The 13,135-nt window shown below is 31.7% G+C and overlaps 2 long non-coding RNA genes and 1 pseudogene across 2 annotated transcripts; all 3 read right to left on the bottom strand.

Moving 5' to 3' along the window:
* Window positions 1-2,068: 2,068 nt before the first annotated feature.
* LOC135146972 (uncharacterized) lies at window positions 2,069-9,195 on the bottom strand. The gene is made up of 4 exons (XR_010284157.1): window positions 8,994-9,195; window positions 7,918-7,983; window positions 7,443-7,704; window positions 2,069-2,290 (listed from the first exon to the last, which is right to left on the bottom strand). It is a non-coding gene; the product is annotated as an uncharacterized LOC135146972 (long non-coding RNA).
* LOC108226502 (uncharacterized) lies at window positions 2,865-4,770 on the bottom strand. The gene is made up of 4 exons (XR_010284181.1): window positions 4,343-4,770; window positions 4,207-4,237; window positions 3,810-4,028; window positions 2,865-3,135 (listed from the first exon to the last, which is right to left on the bottom strand). It is a non-coding gene; the product is annotated as an uncharacterized LOC108226502 (long non-coding RNA).
* Window positions 9,196-10,614: 1,419 nt separating the features above from the next.
* Window positions 10,615-12,761, bottom strand: LOC108227014 (ankyrin repeat domain-containing protein 2B-like; annotated as a pseudogene).
* Between the last annotated feature and the right edge of the window lie 374 nt (window positions 12,762-13,135).

Genomic DNA, 13,135 nt, shown 5'->3' on the forward strand with positions numbered 1-13,135 from the left:
TAAAGGAGCAATCAAGTAAATACAATAAAAATTTGTACAATATATATACAACCAAAATAAAATCCTTAAGCGAAATAAAAAGCAAGCTCGACAATTAAATGCTAACTAACCTCGTGATCAGTTCTTCGATCGGTCAAAATGAGGAGACGGGGTTCACTAAACGACGTCTGCAACTGATTAGTAAAAGTACCAGGAGTGTGACGGCCAATAATAGCATTGGCACCCGTGTACTGAGCAAAGTTCAACACCGCTCTCTGACCATAAGGCCTGGCAGACTGGACAATAATGTCCTGGGGGTTCTCGATGGCAACAATGACCCTGGCTGCCATCTGAAGCTTCTCCCATGACCCATGTCTTGCCCAAATTGATAATATAAATACCTACTCATTAACAATCTCGGTACCATAAATGAAGCGATTGTTTTTATAATGACACATATTTTGCCCGCTACGCATAGTTTATAATTTTGATTTTGTTCTGAATAAAAAAGATAATTAATTAAATATTTTCAAAATATTTTTCCGCTTCTTTTAATGTTAACATCTAATCGTTATTTTAAAAATTATAGTTAAATTTATCTTGAGTAATGTGTGGTGGACCATAAATATTTTCTCGAAGATCTTGACATGAAGTATGGTCTGATTTATTTATTTTTGCTAAATTATGGTCTGATTTTTTACCTGTTACGCATGGTTTATAATTTTAATTGTTGCTTTTAAATATAATAAAAACATTGAATTGAGTAATCCAAAAATATTAATTTGATTTAATTCATGTTTATAAATCTAAAGTTTTAAAACAAATTAAAATTGAAATTGTTTATATTATATATGTTTTTAATATTAAATTAGAGTGGGGGGTGGTTCAACATAAATGATAGTTTGAAGGTTTTGGTTATTATATTTGCAGATTCTTTTAAAAGATATTTATGCATATTTATTTATCGATAATATTGTGATGAATTGTCAAAAAAAATTGTCAGCGTCAGTGTTATGATAATTCAAATAAATATTAACATTTGTGATCTACAAATTTATTTAGTATCTAAAACAACGTATAGTGTGCCAACATACATAATTTAATTAACTTTCTATGATACTTTTTAATAGACTAATATAAATATTATATTGATAATTCCTTCCAGCACCACTTATAATCTAAAGTTAAGGTGTTATCATCTAGTTCGAAAACGTAATCCTCAAAGGTGGTGAAATTGCCATATGGGCCGGACAAATATAATTCTAAATAATTTGTTCAAATTATGACTTCATTACTTCTAAGAACATTTGAAAGTACAGCATCTCCATTATCAGAAAAGATATAGTCCAATAACTCAAGTTGGTCACTGATTGAAAAAGTGACTCAAATGAGTTACTCATTTAAAAATCTATATCAAAACCATCACTTTATCATTAATCGAAATTCTGAAAGTATTATATATTGAGTTTCGCACATTTTTTATGAATAAATATCACATCTAAATGAAAGGTTCCAAATTCTACTATTTTAGCTAATATTGTCAGATTTTCAAATGAGTAACTTATTTGAGTCACTTTTTTAATCGGTGACCAACTTGAGTCATCCGGCTCTAATGAATCACCTGATTTGACTGGGTTTATAAAAAATTATTTATAAAATCTATTCACAATAAATAACTACTATATGAAAATATCTTATTAGAATTTGAAAATAATAAAATAACAAAATTTTAAATATGACTAACCAAAACTTACACTCAATCATCTATATTTATACTTTTATTATATTTGTACTTTTAGTAGATATAGCTCTCTTCCCTCTTATAATCTTAAATGAATAAATTAGTTATACAATTTTCGTTGATATGCCTGTACCCGATCTCTATAACTGACTATAACTGATAAAGTATTCTTTTTCTTGTAAAGACCAACAACAGAATGCGATACAACTATGGGATTATAAGTAGAAAATATGATCTCATCTATTCTTTTGCTTATAGGTGGCACTAAATACTTGTTTGAACAATCAAATTACACTGCAAGGTGATCAAAAAATCACCTTCCGATGTAATTTTGGACTACATAGTTGGTGATTGGAACAGTATACTATGCATGCCTGTATTCATAACCATCAGTAACTTAAAACTAAACTCGTAATATGGTCTATTAACACCGCAAGCCTGGACCTTTTTTCTGTAATACATTAAGATATCATGTCCTATCTTGAGCAGAGAAAAAAAATTGGTATTCAACTAACCACACATTCTGTAAGAAAACAAAAAAAAAAAAAAACTCTAAACCCACCGTCTGCACTACAAGAAAAACAGGGTCATACAACGGTTTATCACCGTTGTCTGTCATATCGGGATTCCGTTGAATATCGAGGCGATATCTGATTAAGTGTCACACAATGGTTATTCAACAGTTGTTGAAACGAGATTGCCACAATGGTTTCAGAACACTTGTTTGAAAGAACATGACACAACAACTTGTAAAAGAAAACCGGTTGTTGAAACCACTTAACACAATAGTGTAGTGGAAGAAATACTTGTATGAAATATTTTCACACGACAGTTTTTTAATGTAACCTTTGTTTGTTTGCTTATATACAAGTGTTTTATAGAAATGCACAATTGTTTGGAAGCTCAAGCACAATGTCAAAGTTTATTTAAAGTTTATTTACACGGTTGTACTTATTATACACACACAATGGTTTAACATATAAAAACTGTTATCTGAAAGCTTAGCTGCAACAATTTAGATCCAAAACTCAGTTTTTTTTATTTAACACACAATGGTTTATATAACTTAAAACAATTGTTTTAAAGTGTATGCAAAACAGTATAGTTCATACCAAATGTTATTTTTAGTTTAGTTACACAATGGTTTAGCAAATAATCCATTGTTTCTGTTTCTTCATAAAAGGTGGTTTACTAGTTTTTGATATATAACTTGTCCTCATGCATTTACAAAAATATCAAAAACAACAACTACATGAAAAATTAATTTGATCATGTCAAGCTACCATCAAATTCTTGAAATATTTACAGTATCTCTATGTCTTCAGTGATTGCTTGGTTGAATTAATGTGACCATTAGGAGCAGAAACATCTTTCTTCCTTGTTCCATATTCTCAGCTGGTATCAGCCCATGAAGGCTGAAAAAGAAAATAGTAGTGACTAAGTGATTAACTAATATTGAATGATTTTACCACGTCAATACAACAAAGTATTACGTACTTTAACTATAGGACAATATCAATCGGTTTGTAATTTTTTTTCCACTGAAGATTATAAACATCGAATAGTATGTGTACCACATATCATGAAATAACATGCTGCTCTTTCCCTATTCATTCCAAAGGTTATCTAGTTCACAAATTCTATTGTTGGACATCCTACTATACCAAAGTGCATCTCCAGGTGCCTGAGGTGTGTATTGGTCAAATTCATTTATGGTATCTAGCAATCAATATTCCAGATTTAAGAGACTCAATGACAGATATTAATTTCATAACTAGAACATGTGTTGGAAGCCATTGACGTCACTATCCAACTATCGACAGACTAACTAGGCAATAGGTTATATCTGATAAACTACTTTAATCACCAACATAACCAAGTTTAAGAGACAATTAACGGTAAAGAGACAACTTTAAGATTTTAAACACAAAAACACCCATTTTGAGATATATATTCAAGGATAACAAGAATTAGCACATCAAAATATTCAAGTAATTTTTGTGATAAAAAAGTCAAAACAAATACAAAACTCAAGATTTCCATTAATAAACAAGTGATTTCTCTTAAGATTTTAACAGAATGGAGCTACCTCAAAGCCAGAGAGTTGCTCCTTAGTAAACTTAATGGTCAAACTGGTAACAACGACAGCATTGTTAAGCTCTTGCAGCTTGCTGTTGAACATAAACAAGTGCCCTGCTCTTACCAACATCATTCTGTGTGAATATAAAGTTGCTAGACAAATCCAACAATTCACCATTGCCTTTGTCATGCAGGGTCACGGACTTGAAACCAAGTATAAGATTCTTTGCTACATTAGATTAGAAGAATATATTATTCAACTTAAAAAGTTTCGGAAAATTAGATAGACATATGAGGTCATTTTTAGTCCCAAGATGGGCAGACACCCTGGACCATATATGCTAATATGTAAAAAAAACAAAAACATAAATCAATAGGCATGTTTACTATGAGAAACACATACTTACCATAGGCATATATCCCTAAAAGAGGATTCTCCTGCAATTTCATAGAACAAAAAAATGTCATAACTTAATGGTAAAATGTGAACATGGGAATATACTTTGTTCGAAATAATCACAATTACAAAATACCGGTTAATACCTATCATAATTAGTGAGTATCAACAAGCCCCAAATCCAAATCTCTAACTTACATAATAATATAGCCACAAATCGAAGCCATAATTCACTGAACAAGCTCCAAATCGAAAATCCAAATCGAGGAAGCACTGAAATCAAAGAGAGAGATAACTTAATTGAAGTTTCACCCAATACATCCAATTAATTGAACTCAAAAATGAAGAACCCTAAGCTGAAAAAGCCTCATCCGAAATCTTCAAAATGGAACACAGATCAATCGAGAAGTCTAAATTTGAAACAAAATACATACTACTTCGAAGAAATTAAAGAATTTGAAGAGACTTTTACAAGAGATAGTTGTACAAGAGAGAGTGAAAGAGATAGAAATTGAGATCTATGTTTTGTTAAAAGTGAAGCAGAGGAACAAAATTAATGGGCGGCATATTTGCCGCTCTACTATTTCATGGGCCTTTGTGCCATTTAATATTATTATAGATATATATTTAATTTTTTTGAGACTTTAAAATAAAAAAATTTGCATCTTATAATATATAATAATTTTTAAGTTAATTATGTTTATTATTATGCATAAAAAATTATGCATCTTATTTTAGTGACATACAAAAATAATAAAAAAATAATAAATTTATTTTGTACGACTTATTAAGAAAGATCTAATGAAATTACTAAATCCCTAAAACTTGACTCGTGCCAGATTAATAGAAATATTTTTTAAAATAAATTTTTCATCGATCTAACCGTACGGATGTTATAGCCACTCATTTTAGTCATGTAAAAAAATAAATAAATTTATCTTGATTAACTTTTTATTGAAATTCTAGTAAAATTACAATTCCCCAAAACAGAATTTGTAACTGATTAACTGAAATATTATTTGAAATAAATTTTTCAATGATCCAACCGTACGGATGTTAATACCCACTCATTTTAGTATTTTACTAAAATAATCAAAAAATAAAAAATTGATCTTGTACAACTTCTTAATAAAAATCTAGTAAAATTACTAGTCTCTAAAATGAGATTGGTGCCGGATTGACTGAAATATTTTTTGAAATGAATTTTTCAACGATCCAACCGTACGGATGTTAATACCCACTTATTTTATTCATGTACAAAAATAATCAAAAAATAACAAATTTATATTGTATGACTTTTTAATAAAAATCTTATAATATTACAAGTCCCTATAATGTGTCTCGTGCCAGATTAACTGAAAAATTATTTGAAATGAATTTTTCAACGATCTAACCGTAAGGATGTTAATACTCACTTATTTTATTCATGTACAAAAATAATCAAAAAAATAATAAATTTATATTGTATGACTTTTTAATAAAAATCAAATAATGTTACTATTCCCTTACATGAGACTCGTGCCAGATTAACTGAAATATTTTTTGAAATAAATTTTTCAACGATCCAACTGTACAGATGTTAATACCCACTTATTTTTGTCATGTAGAAAAATAATCAAAAATAATAAATTTATCTTATAAAACTTTTTAATAAAAATCTAGTAAAATTACTAGTCTCTAGAACAAGATTCGTGCCAGATTAACTGAAATTTTTTTTGAAATGAATTTTTCAACGATCCAACCGTACTGATGTTAATACCCACTTATTTTATTCATGTACAAAATCCAACAAAAAATAATAAATTTATCTTTTATGACTTTTTAATAAATATCTAGGAAAAAAACTAGTCCCCAAAACTGGATCGTACCAGATGAACTGAAAATATTTTTTCAAATGAATTTTTCAATGATCCAACCGTACGGATGTTAATATCCACTTATTTTAGTCATGTACAAAATTAATCAAAAAATAATAAATTTATGTTGTATGACTTTTTAATATATATCTGGTAAAAATACTAGTCCCCACAACGGGATTCGTAGCAGATTAACTGAAATATTTTTTGAAATGAATTTTTCAACGATCCAACCGTCCGAATGTTAATACCTACTTACTTTAGTCATGTAAGAAAATAAAAAATCGTTAATTTATCTTGTATGACTTTTTAATAAAAATACAGTAAAAATACTAGTCCCGAAAACAGGATTAACTGAAATATTTTTAAAATGAATTTTTCAACTATCCAACCCTATATATGTTAATACCCACTTATTTTGGTCATGTACAAAAATAATCAAAAAATAATAAATTTATAAATTTATCTTGTACGACTTTTTAAAAAAATGCTAGTAAAATTACTAGTCCCTAAAATAGATATTGTGCCACATTCGTTGAATTATTTTGATAAAAATCCGTTGTTTCCTTAATGAACCTTCTAGAATAAGGTCTAAAGACAAAAGTTATTTCATTAAAGATTGTTGTCTCATCTTTCCTAGAAAGTTCTAGAACGAGTCTTTTAGACAACGGTTTTCTATGGGAAAATATTCTCTGAGAAAATCTGTGACAACATTTCTTTTGACAAAAACCGTTGTGTAAGCGTATCAACGTTTTTTAATCTGACGACTGATTTTAAATCTCCTTTCAATCAACGGCTCTCATTGCACCATCTCAGCAATCCAAGTGATAGTCTTATGACTAATCATATGGTGCCACCTCATCACGTGGTGTCTATCGAAATTCTAAAAGAGTTATTTCAGACAACTGTTTCCATCCCGTTGTGTGATATTGTATAGGACAATATATTCGAAAAACCATTTTACAAACTTTTTAATTTGTACAACACAGTTTCAAAAAGGCTTGTCTAATTCATTAATTAGACAATTGTTTTGAAACCGTTGTAGTGATGTTTCTTAGACAATGTTATTTTTTTTAATGAAATGTAACCGCTGTGTGAATTACACAACATCGCGTTAAAAACCATTGTCTTAACGATCTATATTCACAACGGTTACTAGACCATTGTGTCAACAATGTCACACAACACTTTCAAAAATAAAGCTTGTCTGTCAAGTTTTGAAGATTACCACATAGACAATAGTTTACGTAACTAATGTCTATTCCGCTCTCAGACAACGGTATGTTAAGGAAAAATATTTCTCCGTTGTATGTCAGATTGGCACAACGGAATTTTTCCAAACCGCTGTGTAATGTGTGTTGTCTGAGGCTGTTTTTCTTGTAGTGCTGACTCATTTCTCGGAATCTGAAAACCCAACTTCTTCTCCTTAGGTGCTTAGCAATAATTCCTTGATCACACCCATGGCAACAATATAAGCGCTTTTCCAAACTATATTGCCTTTACTACTGAACTAAAACTTGACGAATTCAACAATTCACTGACGGACTCATGATTTAGTATCTTAATCTGAGGCACCTAAATGGTGTAAATCATCCCACGCCAAGCTATATACCATCACCACCTGCAAGGCTGCAGCAACTTGGGAGCCCAAACTGTAGACCGAACAAACACCATCACCATGTCAAAACTTTATATATAAGAAGAAACATTGGCCTTATATCAAATTTGGTATTTAGCACCACTGAACATGGGCAGAAAAGCAATGACACATACGCACATATGCGAGTTTTTGTATCTTCTAAGCAAAATGCATACACTAACTAAAATTGTCTAAAAAAACTGAAGATCTACTTTACCAAGCTAACCGTTTATTTGAGCCGGTACTTGCTAAAAACTGATGCATGATGTCTAGCTTTTCCTCCCATTAAAAACTGCAAATAAGAAATCAATTAGTTAAAGTACCAAACGAAGACACCAATAATAATTTCAAAGTATCCTTAATCACATTGGACATCTGGGCTAGCTCTGTCTATCATAAAGCTTTAGAAATTAACCGAGCACAATAAGATAAAACTTCAGCTGCGGTTCCTCTGATTCAGTTATAAAATTTTCTTACACGACTCAGTCAGAAAGAAAGCTTTCTGGGATTTCACTGCATTCTTGCGGAAGTATCTAAACTTCATTGTGGAAATATCAATGGCAAAATCTTTCTTCTTTCTTTTTTCCTTTTAAAAGGCTCTCACTTTATGGTTCTTTATAACTGATGGATGTTCAAAACCATGTCACACTTAAATTGATAAAATCTATTAGCCTATCAACTCAATAAGGCCTACAGTTAAAGAATAAAAGAAATAGCCATAAAAAGAATTAAATGTACCTGAGTGCAATCAATAGACATATACATTAACTAAGAAACAAACACGGAACTATATGCTCTACCATTCAAATCATTAAGAAGTAAGCAAATAATTTTCAAACATTTGAATGAACTTGCATAAATCGTACGAAACATATCAAAATATCATACAATATTAAATATAAATGAAGACTAATATCTCAAACTCATTTAAATATAAAAAAGTAATGGAAAAGTTGTTTAAGCGCTTTCATTAAACACATGGACTGCAAAACTAAATCATAATATAACACTTTCAACAATCCAAATCAACATCGATCCAGAATTCCAGATGCTACTTAATTAGATGGCCCCGATATATTAGAATCATTTACATAATTTAGTAGCTCAGTTGATTAAATCTGCCAGGTGAATACAGTAACAGATCATAAGTCAAAGCCCGATTTATTTCCACTGTCTCCTCTCTTTTTTCATTTCTTTAGACCTCTCACATTTTCAAGTCTTTTATTTTGACAGTTACATCTTCAAAGTCCTGCTCTATCAGAAATGTATAGGAGAAAATTGTGCCAAATATAAGAAAAATACCTATGTCATTATAATTGGTTGCGGAACTATCTTCAACTGGACTCGAACTGAAATCCAGTGTTCTTCTTGGAATATTGTTCTGATTCCCAAATATAGTGGAGTCTCTAAATGGGGTATTCAGGCCTGTTGAGGGGATAGATGCCTCAGTTGTGTCAGGACAATGTAATTCATGAGCAAATGCCTTCTTCACTGCAATAACATCAGAATCAGTTCAAACATCCAATCAAACTAATGCCAAATTCTCAATAGTGCCTTCAACTGAAGGACACTTTGTGCGGCCAATATTGTTCAGGGGAGGCTTTGTATTATAAGTATGTTTTAAAGCACCCTTCTTTGTCCCAGAAGCTGTCAAAGGTGAGCATAGCTTGGTCTTATGTGATATATTAGCTACTGGACTGGAGGGGTCCGTGGAGAGAATGACATGTTCGATGGAACATGATTACTTGCCAAAACTGGAACACTGTTGTCTTATTAAAAACCTTATTTCCAACAGGAGACTCCCTTAAACCATTTGGAGACACCTCGTAAGAATATACAGAACTCCCTTGAGGCATCCCATAAGAACCTGAAAATCAACATATCAAACTGCATTTACAAAACTACAAAATTATAGCACATGCACGTGAATTAAACTCTCTAAGCCAGGAATATGTACTAACAGTTGAAGTGATTGTTCAAAATTATATATTATAAAAACAATCACTTCATTTATGGTACCGAGATGGTTAACAGTTGAAGTGATTGTTCAAAATTAACCTAGGGCAAAATTCATATATCAGCTATAAGTAAGTGGAAAAAAATGTGATGTAAAAAGTACCATAGTTGCGGCGCTTGAAGACATAATGTTCCATTTGAAAGTAACAATTTTTGGTACCGAGATGGACCTCCGCAGCCAACATCTTCTGAATGTCAGCCTCTTTGGAAGTGAGTTCTCTAGCTACGCCGCCGCTCGCCATTTTCAGATTTTGAGCAACTCACTTCAAGCGGCAAGCTCGACTTGTGCATGTGTTGTATATAGATAGATAGATGACCCAAAATTGGTTTTGTCTGCAAAGTCAATCTCTGTTGGGAAAGAGTCCTAATCGGAGGGGAAGAGAGTCCTAATAGGACACGGTTTTTAAACATCAGTATAGCATCAAGACGAAACCAAAAAACGTGAATAAAAAGCAGGACTACAAAATATACCTATGTTGGCTTATTATAGTATAGTATAGATAGTATAGATTATAATAAGGAAATGTCAAAGATATCAAATTGGTTTAAAAATGGATAAAAATAATACATATTGTATGGTTATCACTTATCAGTTATAATTCAAATAAGCAAGTTACGCTATATTGCTAATACATATTGAAATAGGGTAAGGTCCTACATGTGCACATTCTTAATAGCTTCCAAAAATTTGTCAATTCAATACATAACAAAACACATATTGTGCCGCATTAAAGAACTTCGTAAAGTTCTTGACCATATTTTCTGGTGCAATGATGCACCAAATATTGTATTTCTTCGTATACATAAACGACTCTCTTCAGCTCATTTAATAGCACCATTTAGATAAGTAATGCATATATCATCATACATCACATAAATTTTCAAAAAGAACTACAAAGAAAATCATTTATGACCTCATCATTGCAGCTGGACCTCCAGTTTCTATTTCGTCGAAAATATGTACGTGACATTCGTTCTTGAAGCTGGTCTTGCTGTGCTGGATTATTTAGGCTCTCGAGCATTTGCGACATAGATGGATCCTAGTATTTAGTCAAAAGAAAATTACACATGTCATTCAAGTTATTCCATACACCAAATTAAACTGTTAAAACTTAAAAGCTCTAACTCAACATAAAAGCTAGGAAATACCTGCATCAAAGCACTCCGAAGTCGTTCAGCCATGGTCATAAATTGAGGGTTCTGCATAACTTGTTGCACACTGGAAAAGTACTGCTGGGGATCAACTTGTGGGATTCCATCACCAGCTCAGCACCCTCAAATGACTTTTTAAGCTGCTCAGCTATCTGGTTGAATGAAGGATTTTGGGCTATTTGTTCAGCCAATTCCTTGACACTTAGATCCTGAATACAAACCTTAATACATGAATCAAATTTAAACTCTGAATATCTTCTTACTTAAACAACATTTAGTTGTCAACAAACTCAGAATCTTTCAAGACTCTAATAAAGAGCAATTATCACCGCACCCACAACATTCTCCGGAAATCGAGTGTGCAGTGCGGCGGGGTGGGTGAAGAATCCCTGCTTTTTTAGCCTATTGCACAACCAACTCCAGCATAAAATAAATCAAAATAAACAAATTAGAGTTAATTTCAGAAAAAGTTCAATAGTACTTACATTGAGTAACCCAGCCACAGCTGAGAAATTAAACGGATTTGCCGCCATCCCAGTTCCTGGAGCAGCAGTTGCTCTACTTGGCCCGGATTGAGTATCTGCGGAGCTTGACTCGGATGTATTCTCAGTTGGGACACTCTTCTTATCTAAGATCCACAAAAGAAAAAGATCCAAACTTTACTAACCAAACTGCGTGAATATGAGTTAGGTAATTAAGCTTACCTCTTTCAATTGTTTTTTTTCCCTCTTTGTATTGTATTGTATGTGAAGCTACCAAGCTCTCGCCGATCTACCTTTGCGTTCTTATCAGATGATTGCTATGGAGAGAGAGAGGGTGAAGACGAGAGTGTCCTATGAAATTTGTATTTTGTAGTAGGATAGTAGTATTTGTTTTTGTATATAAACCAATTTCTATTATCTACTGAGAAATAGAATTTTAGTGGGAGATGAACTTAGTACATATTAGTTTAGAGACCATAGAAAAAGTGACGAAACCAAAAACCAAGAACAAAATATGGGACTACAAAATATACACATCTTGACTTATTATAGTATAGTATAGATTCCTGAATGATGCCCAGTCACAAAGTCCACGTAATTCGTTAAAAGCCACGTAAATGCCACGTAAATGCCACATAAAATCCAGCTCAATGGTTACTTTAAATATGTAATCTCATATTTTCAGTCTTGATTTATGCTTCATATTCTTTGGATGTTATGACACAATTAATTCGTGTTGAATGACTGTCATTTTTTGTATGTATCCTATTTTTTCTTTCCTTCTTTACAATCATTCCAGCTTTTATTTTTAATTGTCTTAACCAATATGTAAAGCATTGATTGTTTTTCAAAATCAAATCAATTCTTATCATCTATTTTAAAAACTCAAATTCATCGCTATCTCTCTCATCTTTTTTATTTTTCTCCTCCGGTTTCAAGTATGTTAATTGAATAATTAGTATAACTTGCACGGGAAGTTTACTAATTGTTACAGACTTCATTTTACTTATTTTGATTCTTTTAATTGATTTCATATGTGTGTGTATATTCATATATTTGCGTATCTATAATTGTAATTAATTACTTCCAATTCCTCTTTGATTAAATATGGGAAGACATCCTAAGCACTCTGAAGACTTTATTGTACGATGTTGCATGAAAAATTAAAAATTCAAAAATTGAATCTATATACTTCTTAAAGCATGAGTCATTTTTAAGGCTGATATGGTAATTTCACATGCTCTTGGATCAGCCCATTAAGCTCTGGATCGACCCAGCATCTTCCTCATTCAAATTAACACTATGAAAAGATATTTAAGATCTTTATGTGACCCGACCCGGATAATACTGGATATGCACCATGTTCATACCATATCAGTAGCGCAGCATTGAATGCAATCCCTTCGATCAAGCCACTCATTACGAGCTCATTCAAATCATATCAGGATCATCGTATTAAGATCAGAATTTAAAAATAGCATTAATCACACATCCTTGAATCGTGCCACTAATCACGACGTCAGTTTAGATTAGCTTTGCTACTTATTTGCATATGATATTCTTATTAGATCAAAGCAGATTAGTTGGATTTCACATTCGAAATCATTTTTTCTTCCACGTCTGTAATCGCGACGAGTATGTTTTCTTGCTTGGTTTTTGAACTGATTTGTGTTCTCGGTCGGATTTTGGTGTAGTACTACTGATCTTGGCTTTCTTTACACATTAATTTCTCTATCCACGGATTTTGCTTTGCGCTTATTTATTATATTGTATAATCAAATTGTACTTATCTTG

The sequence above is a fragment of the Daucus carota genome, chromosome 6 (assembly GCF_001625215.2).
Source record: "Daucus carota subsp. sativus chromosome 6, DH1 v3.0, whole genome shotgun sequence".
Taxonomy (NCBI): domain Eukaryota; kingdom Viridiplantae; phylum Streptophyta; class Magnoliopsida; order Apiales; family Apiaceae; genus Daucus; species Daucus carota.